This window comes from Bidens hawaiensis, unplaced genomic scaffold (assembly GCF_021521415.1).
Source record: "Bidens hawaiensis isolate Kalapana, Puna unplaced genomic scaffold, B.hawaiensis_p1.1 tig00012231_1, whole genome shotgun sequence".
In the NCBI taxonomy this organism is placed as follows: domain Eukaryota; kingdom Viridiplantae; phylum Streptophyta; class Magnoliopsida; order Asterales; family Asteraceae; genus Bidens; species Bidens hawaiensis.
In genome coordinates, this window is record NW_027491990.1 from 183297 (window position 1) to 197040 (window position 13744).

The window sequence follows — 13744 nt, forward strand, 5'->3', positions numbered from 1 at the left end:
GATTGAAGATGGGATTTGTTGAAAAAGATGAGAATTCAAAGTCGTTACTTTCATATATCAAGTTGTCATAAGCCGTTACTTTCAAATATCATGTTCTTCGAAAGCATATAATGAAGGAAACCATCACGGATCAGATACGTATAATAATCTGATCATATCTTTACTGAAGCTTCTGGTGGCTGGGGTGCTGTCAAGACTACACCAGTTGATAAACAAAATTATAGTTTCTAAGAAAGTTGTTGATGTATAAATTGAAAGACAGATCTAGCTATATCTGAGGAGGAGTCTGTTAGATCATATACATCTATAGCTATGATCTTGGGTCTTAGATATGATTGTATAAGGCTTTAAATGTCAAATGTATGTTTTGCATATGTTAGGTTAGCGCATAAGTAACTAGGGCCACATATGTTATGCGGCACATAACATATGCGTCGTATATCATGTCCGTCCTTGAAGAGCTTTCATGTGTTTCCTAAAAATATGAGACTTATGCGTTGATCAGGAGATTTTTGGTGTTTGTTAGAGTGAGGGACTAGAGAGAGAAAGTTGCTAAAGTGTCATATCTTGTAAATCTTTGATGTTATCAATGAAGAATATGCTTAATGTTTACTTGTGGTGTTCACTCTCATTGGATTTCGCACTTTGAGATACAAGCTGTAACATCTAGAGATCCTATCAGTGTGTGCAAGACTGTCCCAGCACCCTTTCATAAGTTATGATATTTTCCTTAAAAGTTTAAGTATTTTCAAAACAATGATGTTTTGTTTTCCTTAATTTCGTGACAAAATTCCCTAAAGTAGGGGAGGCTGTAACATCTCGGATTTTTCAAACCCGTATACGTTTACATATAACCCGATTCGGGAACTTATCTCGAATCTTTAACAACAATATTATCAAGTAATTTTAAGTATTTAAGGTTGGTGTTTTCATTTTATACCCTTTTCATTCTCTATGTTATTTATTTCTTGTGTTGTGCATAAAAGGTTCAATATTTAACCAAATCTCAAACTATAAGGACCATATATGACAAAAGTCAAACTCCAACCCCCTTAGAGCTGGGGTGCTACGCGATGGCACCACCATGGTGTGGCCACACGGAGCCATGACCCACGTGATCAGATTACATGCTTGATTTGCTTTCCTAGTTCGTTTTTAACATCCAAATCGCTTATTTTTTGCATAAATCAAGTGAATTAAGGTCCAAGAAAAGGAATGTGACTAAAATACATGTCCATATACATAACCCCTTGATCAAACACGAAATCTCCAAATTATTTAATTGATTTACTCATTAAATGCATATTCAGTTGCTTAAACGAGTGAATTAACCATAATTAGTTTGTTTTAGTGTTCCCTATATAAACAACTCATTCTAACCTACCACAAACTTTACCTAAACCCTAAGGGAGCATCTCCAGCCATCACCCCTTCTGTTAATCACCAAATCCTTCGGTTTTTGCATTATTGTTTGAAGATACAAGCTTAAACGGTTGACTTTGCTTATACATCAACCTTTGACTTCCGTTTCTCATCGATTCAAGCATTATCCGGGTAAGTTGTCTTTTGTGAAATCGTTCATACATATTCCCTAGTCAATAACCTTCTATCAATTTCAGTGGTTAAAGGGTGTTGACTGGTCAATTTCATTAAAACCCGTTAAAGGGCAAAATAGTCAACAAGTTTGACTATTCGTTTTCTCATACTTCTGGTCGGATTTCACGTTCGGTCCATAATACTTTTATTCTCGTAACAAAATTTTAAGGCTACTGAAAAAAACCCGACTTCCGACTCGCTGTTCGGAATCTGGTCAGTACCGACTCGTTTAAATCTTAAATTTAACATAACCGGAGTTCTAAACATCCGTTTGGAATGATTCCAGCGGCAATGAGTTTGTTTTACTCATATTTTCATATCTCAAAGTTTCGGGGTCAGTTGGTTTATTTTGTTTGACGTGTTAGTGAACGACTCGTATATTCATATTTGTATTCACTTGCCTTTAATCTAAGTTGAGTTTTATCATTCCCCTATTTTACTAAGTTTTGGGGAATATGCGTATTATTCATATTTCATATTATATATATATATATATATATATATATATATATCTCAAAGATAGCAAACGTGTAATTGTGTGTGATTAATCGAACATACTTGTTACATGCTTACTTGTGCTAATATTCATTTATTCGTATATTTTGGAGGTGTCCAAAATATTCCCATATATATGGTTCTCATATTATTGACCAACGCCCGATTCGCTTGGAAACGGTCTAACTACTTGCTTATGGTTTGATTCGTTTACCGCAATTTACTACGTTATGCTTATTTATCATACTATATCATATCAATACAAAACTGGTGATAGTCCCACTCAACATTATGTTAACAAACTATATTGTATTTTCTACGCATATGTAGGTTATCGTTTGAATTGAAGATTGAAGTTTGGAAACCTAGACAAGACCTTAGGATTCAACGAAGACAGTCATTATTTAAATTTATGTTAGATTATATTTACATATTTGGATTATTTTGTCATATTTGGATATTGTGTACACCTTTTGAATAAATTAATTAACTTAATAGATATTGTTATTTTTATATTATGATAGTACCTTTGAGCTGTGAAAAATCATGCTCACGCCCCGGCATTTTCACCTTAGGTTGGGGTGTGACAACCAGGTCAAAAGTTTGATCAGCTTCGCCTAGTTCTAACTTCGCCTGTTAGAACTTCGCTCGTTATAACTTCATCCTATTATAACTTCACCTGAACTGAGGAAACCCTAGCGATAACTTCGCTGTGACGGCTGGAAAAATTGGTTTTTTGATTTTTGGTTGTGTTTTTAAGTGTAGGGTTTTGTCAGGATGTTTGGTGGGTGATGTTAGGCTATGAATTGAATTTTGAGTATTTTGTGAACGTAAAACTTGTGAAAAATTCATTGTTCAAGTTTTAATACTCATGTGATACTCCTGAACCACACAATAAGAGCTTAATGCTTTGATAGCAATTGTAGGTCCCTGGAATGGATCGGTACACGAGATATTACAAACTCTAAGGGTGAGGAATCCCCTTAGTGATTGATTATGAGTATTAATGTAAACAAGAACAAGAGACAACAATTAAACCAAACGATTTCTTGTATTAATAATAACGTCGTATCTTTAAATACACGACAATAGCACTTCACAAGTTCTACGGCTGGAATAAAACAACAACAAAACCCTAGGCCAAAGATATGTTTATATACTATGATTCATAAACTAAACAACTATGAATCATTAGTTAAGATTGATAAGCAATTAATAGACACAGTATTTTGGTAGTGCCGATTCATAGAACCTAATTCGATTAATTGGCACAGCTGAACTTAATCTACCGTATTACCAGCTTGTTAATATAAGATTCCAAGTTGATCAATGATTAAAGGTAGCAATTCAATGACTATAAAAACATAATCCTAACCGTTAATGAACGCAACCAATCAATTGATGATAAACTAGAATCCCAGATAAACAGCCGTTTAATCAATCAAAACAAACATAAAGATAGATTAATCATGAAACTAATCACACTTCAATCCAATTATAGATAGGAAACACAGATACATTCAATTTCATACAAAAGTCCTACACCTAAAGTGGTCAAAGTGGTTTAGCCTTGCCGCTGCATGATAAATGACTCGATTATGTGTTGAACGGGTGAAATCATGAAAGGATTAACGATCTGGGATCTCTGAGATGGAATAAAATCACCTCGTTGTCAATAGCCTCTAGAATGATAGATATGTTGAATGGGGACTAAAAATAAATTATATCAACGATTAGGGTTTTTTCCCGTTTTTATGTCGATCGCATAACGTGAAGGATTTATCACCTTCTGTTTGCATGGAACAAGCTAAAATAACCGTATTTTTAGATTTGTCTTGTTGAGAAACCCAAAATTCATATATTGTGGGTCCAGTAACTTATTTTCTAGCCCCAGATATGCCCGAATTACTCCTAAAAGACTCCAATTAGTATCTTTAAATGCTCACACACCTGAAACACAAAAGCAAGTTAAAATGTCATGTAACGCTCATGGGCTGACCAACTCAATTGTTTTGATAATTTGTTAATTTGTTGGGCCATTTAAAATGCCATGGAACGCTCATGGGAGGCCTAACTCACAAATTGATGTTATGTTATTTAGCTGGGCTAATAATATGCCGTGGAAAGCTCATGAAAATCCCAACTCACAAATTTATTTATTTTGGTATGCTAACAAGTTGGGACAAAAAATGTCATGGAAAGCCCAACCCATCAAAAGATATTTGTGTATTCATTTATGTAATTGATTTTACTTAATTATGATGTGCTTTATTCACTTTACCCTAATTAGTGAACGTATTTTAATTCCCATTGTTCGACACAATCTTAAGACACACTTATACAGTTTGCTTAACCAATTATTATTTTGTTATGTTATTTAATTTATTTTCTCTTAGTTATTTCATTTTATTGTATAGTCAAATTATCAAACGCGTTTCAATCTTTACCCTTAACTTTAACTATTAACATTTTAGTACTTCTTCTTTTCATTAATCTCTTGTTACTTCTCATTTTTCACAACTTCCATATTATAAGTCTTTATTCTTAAAATTCAATTATTATTGTAATTTTCATTATTAAATTGATTTTTTTTCCTTAATTGAATTTCCATGGAGATCCATGTACAACTCAATCACCCATTTCATTTATTGACATTTTCACGATTGTTGTTGAAAAACTGCGATGGTTTGTGGGTGTCTCAACGATTTGTTTTCATTTTTATTTAACTTCATTATTTAGTTAAAATTACCCGGTTGTGGATATTTCAACTCCCTACTTCGATTTTTTATACTTCTTGAGAAATTTGAATGTTTCGGAGATGACTTCGATAGTTGTTAGAATAGTCATGGTGATTTATGCATTTTTAGCCCCGCGTTTCTTTTATTTTATTATATCATTTCGCGTCTCATTTTCATTGTCACTATTAATTTAATATTCGTTATTTACTTAAATTTCCATGATAAATCATGGATAATTCAATTTACTTATTTCATATTATTTATAACGATTTTGTGGAAATAGGAAGATTCTTTGTAAGGCATGGATACTCCAATGACACACCTTATATTATATCTAATTTTGAAAATTTATTTGGAATAGGACTATCTCGGAGATTCAGGAATATCCACTTCCCAATTTAATCTATTAACGATTTGTTTGAATACGTGAATTTTTGCATTTCCATTAATGTTTCAATAATTATTTAACATTTATAACACTTTAATCTTATAATTTGAATTTATCTCATCTCAAATGCCAACTTGCAATGCTATAATTTCATATCAATTTTTTTTCTCTTTAAATTTCACAAGTTTCTCATCTAACCAAACTCGATTCATTAAAATCTTCGTTAACTTGTTCAAATTTATACTCTCGATCTTAAGAATTTCATTCCTAATGTTTGCAATATTTAAAGTTTCACATGTCATTACTCATTTTAAGATTTGTTGTTAATTAAACTATTAATTTAATCCTTCACTTAATTTTGTTGTGACATTTTTCGTACATTTATAAAAGGTTCTAGTTTGCTATTTTCTGTTATTTGTAAAGTTCACGAAAGTTCGTTGGTTATATTATATTGCTATCCCCGTTCATCACTCTCAACGTCTAGGATTTCATTTCCTTTCAATTTAAGATTTTTACATTCATATTAAAAGTTATTTAAAAAAATACTTAATGTTTTCATTTAAACAAACTTGAAAGTTTACCTCATCGTTTTAATATTTCAAACATTTATGATCTTCTGATTTTATATTTAAAATTAATTGAAGCTTTTAATTACTCAAGAAGTAATGTCTTTAAAATGTTTAGTAACCCACATGATGGGACGAATTATGTGGACCATCAGATGATCTAAGTAATTATGGTCTGGAACATAATTATCTAAGTAATCGCATAGAAATTATAATACGTACAGTTGTATGTCGTAATCTAGAACCGAAAGTAGTTTGGGTAATGGTACAGATGTAAAAATGATAAGGACATGGTAGATAAGCCACTGGTACATCCTATATATAAGTGTTCTAATCAGATTGTCATTTGGAGCGTTACTCAGGCTATTAGAAGTTCCATGTTATGGTAAATTTTAAATTTTATTTAAAAATATTTTCCTTAAAGTTTAATTGTTTATAACATGATAGTGGTTTAGTTTTCCTTAATTTCGGGATGAAATTCCCTAAAATAGGGGAGACTGTAACATCTCGGATTTTTCGTATTTATATTCGTTTATGTTTAAACCGATTCGGGAATGTAGGATCTTTCGAACTATTTAAAACTTGTATTTATTGGTATTTAACTTGGTTTAACTTATTTTGTAATTTCATAACTTTCAATCATGTCAAATAGTCCTTAGAAACTCTTAAAATGGCTAAAAATGCATTTTCGAGAACTAGAGGGACTAATTTTGTCAATTCATTCTTATTTTCGATTAAATTAACGAAACTTAAACTCCAAGAAATGTTGTTGCAGATCCCAAGTCATTTTCTTGTTGTCCGATCCGAATTATTTTAGTTGTTGTGCATGATTTTCTCGTTAATAGCTTATTTTGTTTCTTAATCGAGTGAATTACTTCATAAACAGGTTATAATTCATTATAGTTAATCAAAACACACCTCTAAACCATAAAACTACTGAAAAATCAGCCACGATCCCCTAATCTCGAAATCCACCTTCTTCTTTATCAATTTCATAAAGATTGTTCATGTTCTTTCATCTACGGTTTGACTTTGATACTCAAGACCACTTTGACCTCAATTATCTCTTGTTCCATTCATCATTTGGGTAAGTTGACTTCATGAAAAACGTTGATTTTTATCTAACTAACAAAAGCCCTCAATCAATTTTACTGATTGATGGGGTTTTGTTGGTCAATTGATGGGATTTCGTATACTAAGATTGTTAATTAGAATCCAATTTGTACTACTACTAGCCTTAATCCCTTTAATCTCACCAATTTCTTTCATTGAGGCATTTCATCAAACACTTGGTATGCATTCACATAGCTTACCAATGTTTGGTATTGCTACTTATTCCAACTACTTCCAACTTCATTAAAATAGAATCGACTAAACATTTACCACATATTAGCTATGATTAAAACTATTATTAGTCAAACGCCCCAAATCTATAAAATACTCAAAAACTCATAAACATGCAACCATGGTTATGCATACATCTACAAACAGATTTATGGAAATCAACATCATAATCAATTACAGAATCAAGAACAACCAAAAACCCCTAAGTTAACTCAATATTTCATCAATTTTCAGTAACACCCAAATCTAGGGTTGTATGATGAAAACACATACCTCCTAAGCACTTCTTTCAACAAGGGATGATTTATACATTACAAGTTCTTGATTATAACTTGAAATAGGGTAAGAAATAAACTCCATTTTTCCTTCTCTTTTGTTCACGTCGCCATACACTCCTCCCACACCAACACACTTTTAAATTTGACTAAAATGAAGATGCAAGCCCCCTTTGACCCTCTTAAATCAACTTTATTAATATGACAGAACTAGTCCCTCCAGATTTACATAACTTGTAAATGATATTTGAACTTTTGACCTTTTAGTCCCTTTACTTATTTCAACTAAACATTTATTATTAAATTGTTAACTAAACACATCGACTCCCGGACACAATAAAGCATTTCGTGAATCAATTAAAATAGTTATTCGTATAAATAACAAGCGTTTCGTGATTATTTCAAGATGCTTTGTTGTACTATGGTGCATTAGACTTAGATAATAACTCAAGAAAACAAATTTGTTATCTTCATTCGTAATTTGCAAAATGTTGTTTTCATGTGTTACATTTATTCAATGTGATTTCACTAAATATATCGCAACTTTTAATAGTACCATGTCTTATGAACAATCGCTCACACCCTGATCTATAATTGCCGTCAATTGGGGTGTGACAATTTGAAATAAAGATAAGTCAAAAGAAAAAAATTGTTAACACCGAGAAATCAATAGATGGTTATACACCGAGTAACAACACACTTCAAGGAAATGAGGCTCAAGTTAACCAAATTGTTGATCAAGGTTATGACTATCACATGGACATTACAACTGGAATTGGTTCATAATTTGGGAATCACGCTTTTACTACTTATGATGTTCTCAAACTATGTCGGATTATCTATCCTTCATAATGGAATCTTTTCATATAGATCCCACAAATATTGAGGAAATGGAAATTCTAAAACAACTTGTTCTTTTGATTGTCAGAACCAATAAATTTTCAAGAAAACTAAAAGAAAATTTCCTGGCATAAACAATAGAACAAAATTTGGTTTAGATAAGTCTAAGATGAATAGCTACAAGTGTAATAGAATGGGTCATTTTGCTATAGACTACAAAAGTCAAACTCAACTCACACCTATGTAAAATCAAGGGGAAATCATAATTTATCCTACTTCAAGATCTCAATCATCCAACCATTAGCAAACCTTAATGGTCAATCAACTACTCATTTTGTTCAAACTCGTATCATGCCAACCGGACAAATGATACAAGCTACTATTCCACAAATATTGTATGTTCAAACCATTCCTTAAATCCAGTATATCTAAACATCTATCTAGATACCTACTCCAGTTATTTCCACTCAAAACATTGTTGCTTTAAATCAAAACCCTCCTAAGCAGAACAGCCTCTTTACACAAGGATTTGCGGTGTGCATTGGAGTAGTTCACCTAGTGAAATAAATGTTGAAAACATTGTTTTGATGGCTATTGAAACTAATGTTGAATAAACAACCGATATTTCAGTTGAAATGAAAGAAGAAATCAAGGTTGAAGCTACAGTTGAAAAAAGAAGATTTGCAAGTACATTCTCTAAGAATGATTTTGTTACTTTAATTCCAGCACTATTAAATATTTTTTAAGTTTAATCATAATGAGTCTAGTATAAGCCCGAACATACATGATACATTGCATATTAGTAATTTGTTTTTATTTAAGTCACTTGAACTTTCAGACTTGTCAATAGATTCGAATGTTGGTGATATTTTAAATGATTCATACAAATATTTGAATAAACCAGGAGGTTTAAACTCTATGTTACATGATTTATATTGTAATTATTGTTAATAAATTCGTCTTGAAATTTGTTTTCAATGTAGCGTCTTAACAAAAAAAACTAAAATATGGCATATGAGATTAGGCCATATTAATTTAGATGATTAACAATCTTGCTAAATTAAATTTTCTAAGGGGTTACCTATGAAAGAATTTCTTTGTGATGAAAGTTGTGTTTCATGCTTAAAAAGAAAACAACATAAAGATTCCTACAAATCAACTGAAAGATCTAAGTCAAATGCATGTTTTAATCTTTTACAAATGAACCTTTTTTGAACTATTAAAAATGCTGACTCTAGCAAAATAGTGATATTGTCTTTTGATTGCAAATGACTACTCAAGATTTGCATATACCTTCTTTCTACACACAAAGGCTAAGATTGCTGAAATTGATAAAAATTTCAAAGTGCAAGTTAAAAAACAATTTCGTCTTCCAGTCAAGATTCTAAGGAGTGACAATGAAACTGAATTAAGAAATAAAGTGCTCAATTCATTCTATGTCTCAAAAGGATTCATGTGATAGTTCAATATTTCATGACAACCACAACAAAATAGAGTTGTTAAAAGGTAAAAATAGAACTCTCACCGAAGCTGTGGATCAATGCTTGCTGATTCAAGGTTACCCTTGTATTTTTTAATAGAAGCAGTCAGTCAGTACTACTAGATATATCGAATATAGGATTTTAATAAGCAATAGACATGAAAAGACTAATTATGTAATTCTTTATTAAATAAAACCACTTATCACAACTTTAAAGCTTTTGGTTGTTCATATTTTATATCAAAATTAAAAGATTCAATTTCAAAATCTGCAGACAAGGTAAATAGTATGGATGCCAATGGGTCGGATTGAGACGAATTTACGGGTTTTGGGTACCCGTCAGGTATGCCTGACCAAAAACCCATCGGTGTATCTATCGGGTTTGACAAATTATAACTAACTGATTACAAACAAATAAACAATGATATATATGTGTGTGTGTGTGTGAGAGAGAGAGAGAGAGTTCATTGGGGAACTAGGAACCCCATTCCCACCCTCGATCACCTACATTCACATCATTTTTGTATGGACAAAAACCCTACAAAAAAATCAAAAAAATAATTAAAAGAAATTATAAAGCCAAGAAAAATGCGAAAAAATAAAATAAGTGAAAAAATAAAAATGTTTATCTACCATCCCCTATTAAAAAAAACATAATAACAAAACCTACTCGGTTTAGCTTTTGGGTTTAGTTTAGCTTTTAGGGATAGGTTTTTAGGTTTTCCGAGTTGGGGGTTAGCTTTTTTTTAGGTGGGGTTGGGGAGGGGGGCTTTTCTTGCACACGTGACGGTGGAAAGACAGCAGGAAAAGAAAAAACTATAAATAAATTATAACTGTCACATTGAAACTCGCATTGTCTTGTATACGCGAAAAAACATAACTTGTTGATGTTCATGAACACTAAATTCCGTAAGATAACCATAGGTTGTTGTAAGAGCCCGAATCCCGAGAACCCTACAGTTGGTAATCATATCCAAAATTCACAAAAATTTAAAAAAAAACAAAAGCGAGTTCATTTTATTAAAATCATTTCAGAGTATTAAACAGCGGAATTTACTAAGTATCAAAATTCCCAAAACCGGGGAAAAGATTCCAAACAATAAGCAGCGGAAAAAAGGTTAAGTATCCAAAGAAAAATCCCAAACCCAGGTACAAGTGCCCAAAAAATTGAATGTAAATAAAATGTCTGTTTTATTTGAAACCCTCGACCAAAAATGCATTCAACCGTCCGAGTAGCCTCCAGCACGACCAAGCAATCATCTCTAGTCCTTAACCTGAAAATCAATCTAACATACACACAAAGTCAGATTGAGCTGAGTGAGTTCAAATTTTCAATAAGCAATATTCATTAAACAATTTAATTTCATAAGTATAAAATGTAGGAGAAAATCATAAGTAAATAAATATATAACTTTCCTTGGTCAAATCATAAGTAAATAAAATAATAAATAATTTTTCTTGGACAAACACGTAACACGGGCATCCTAACCCCGGGTCTTCCCCATTTGACCAGGTCGCGGTTTTACAAAATCAAAAATCACGCAACACGAGCCTCCTCACCCCGGGTTATCCCCAAGTAATATGTTTGACTCGGTCACGGTTTAACAAACCTAAACATGTGATATGAGCCTCCTCACCCCGGGTCTTCCCCAAGTAATATATTTGACCCGACCACGGTTTGGCAGAACGGCGGGCCTCCTCACCCCAAGTCACGAGACCCGAAGTCAAGGACTCAAGTAATATATTTGACCCACCAGGACATAAACGTGCAACACGGGCCTCCTCACCCCGGGTCTTCCCCAAGTAATATATTTGACCCGGTCACAGTTTACCAACACATACACATCCACATACACACTTACAAGCATCTAAATCAATTAACCAACGAAGCCATATCATCAAGTATAATCCATAATTAATGGATAACCAAGAAGTTACTATTGGGCCTATTAGCATCCTCGAGCCTAAACCATAAGTAATACGAATAACCTTAAGGTATATATGACCATAAACAAGTCTAACATATCCTGAGGCATATAATATAATTCACACATGTTTTCATAAAGGTACAACCACAAACAAGATTATTCAATACCAACCCGATAGTTTAAACGAATAAAATCGGTTAAAATCATAATAAGGTGTGTATGCTAGCCCAAAACATAAAGGGGTAAAAAGGGGCATCATGAACTCACCTGACATGAGGCACAAAATCACTATGAGCTAGAGAAACCCTAAGTATTCCCACAACTCACATGCCTGTCGGATTATACACAATAGTTACTAACGATACCGAATGAACTCGTTTATCCTATGAGGTGTTCTAACATGGTTTGAGTTACCTAAGCCTCGTCCTCACCAATTTCAATTACAACAGCCCCCGGGGCCTTATATTTACCGAAACCACCCTTAGATAAACCCGGAAATAGGGAATTCCCAAATTACCCCCGGAAGTTGCTAGATGAGATGAATATGCGCGTTTACGAGTTGCTTATTCACTTAGCAACCAACTCAGCCCCGTGTGGACTAAATTAAGTATAATTACAGACAACAAGTCCACACGACACTACACGAGTTGAATGGGTCGGTAATCCGCATGAACAACGCATAAACTACCAATTAAACGCGAAATTGCGTTGTACAGACCCGTTTGAGCAACCAACAACCAATTCAGGCCAATTAACATAAAAATTAAGTTTTTCACAGCCTGTATAACATACTGAGGCTACACAATCTGAATTGGTTGTTAATTTCTCAAACAACCCGCTAAACACAACAATTAAAAATCTAGACAACCGAAATCCTAGTTTTCAATCTATCGACAATTGACTAACCAAACGGGCTTCATTTCTCACGATACTAACGTATGATACACATAACATACCTAGGAAGATGACGGAGTAAAACCCTCACTTAAGATAGCCCCGAAAGGTACTCGATGGACAGCCACCGGTTAAGCCTAAAACGAAAGTATCGATCAATAACTAGTATAACATGCAAATTTTAGCATGCAAAGATGTATTTTATTACATAGGAAAACCGTTGAAATAAATTATGAAATTTTACCAGTGTTGTATAAATATCTTGGGTATCTAAAAATATTTTTATTATATTTTTCCAATTAACACAAAAATCATAAAAATTTATCCAACATAGAAAGGTACGTGCAGTTATTTCAGTGCGCAGTAAAAGTGTTTTATTTGTTTATAAATTATTACCAAACCAAATTAAACGATTCTAATTGATTTGTAATATTAACTCAAAATATGAACTTTCAGAAGTGGAATCAACCAATTTGGAGTTGTCAAAAAAGAGCTATGATGTCGGGAAGACAGCCCAGAATCTGTCACCCTGCATCAGCTTTGACACACGATCTTATAAAATCATAAAAACCATTCAAATCTCGTCCAAAAATTACATATTATACCTTTTTGGAAACTAGACTCAAAGTAGAACATCATGGAAATAAGAATAGATCAAAAATTATAAATTTTCATCGAGTTACAGACCGAACAATAACCAAGTACGAATCTGTCAGAAACTGTTTTGATCAAAACTCAACCCTAACATGTTCAACAAAGGGTTTAATGGTGAAAAAGACTTGAATTGATATAATAATAACCTTGAATTGGAGTTTGAACCCTTGGAATGGCTGGAAAATAAAAAAAATGGTGGATGGAGGCTGCTCTAAACTACCGATCGGACAAGAGAGAGGAGAGAAAGAGTTAGGGTTAAGATAAACTATATTTACACCTTGGCCCTCCAACTTGCAAGATGTGATGTCTTGTTCCAAAGTTTAATTAACATGACTTTCGAGAATGACTAGGAGGTCCCTATTGATGCTAGATCGGGTCTCAGTTAAAATACAATACTCTACAAGGCTTACTTTCCTATTAACGAAATTTAACGGGCGTTACGGGTTGGTTTTTAATATATACATATAATTATTGAATTTTCATTAAAATTATAACGAAACATGTTGTTTTACATGTAAAACGTTAATGGGATTTATTGTTTTACGT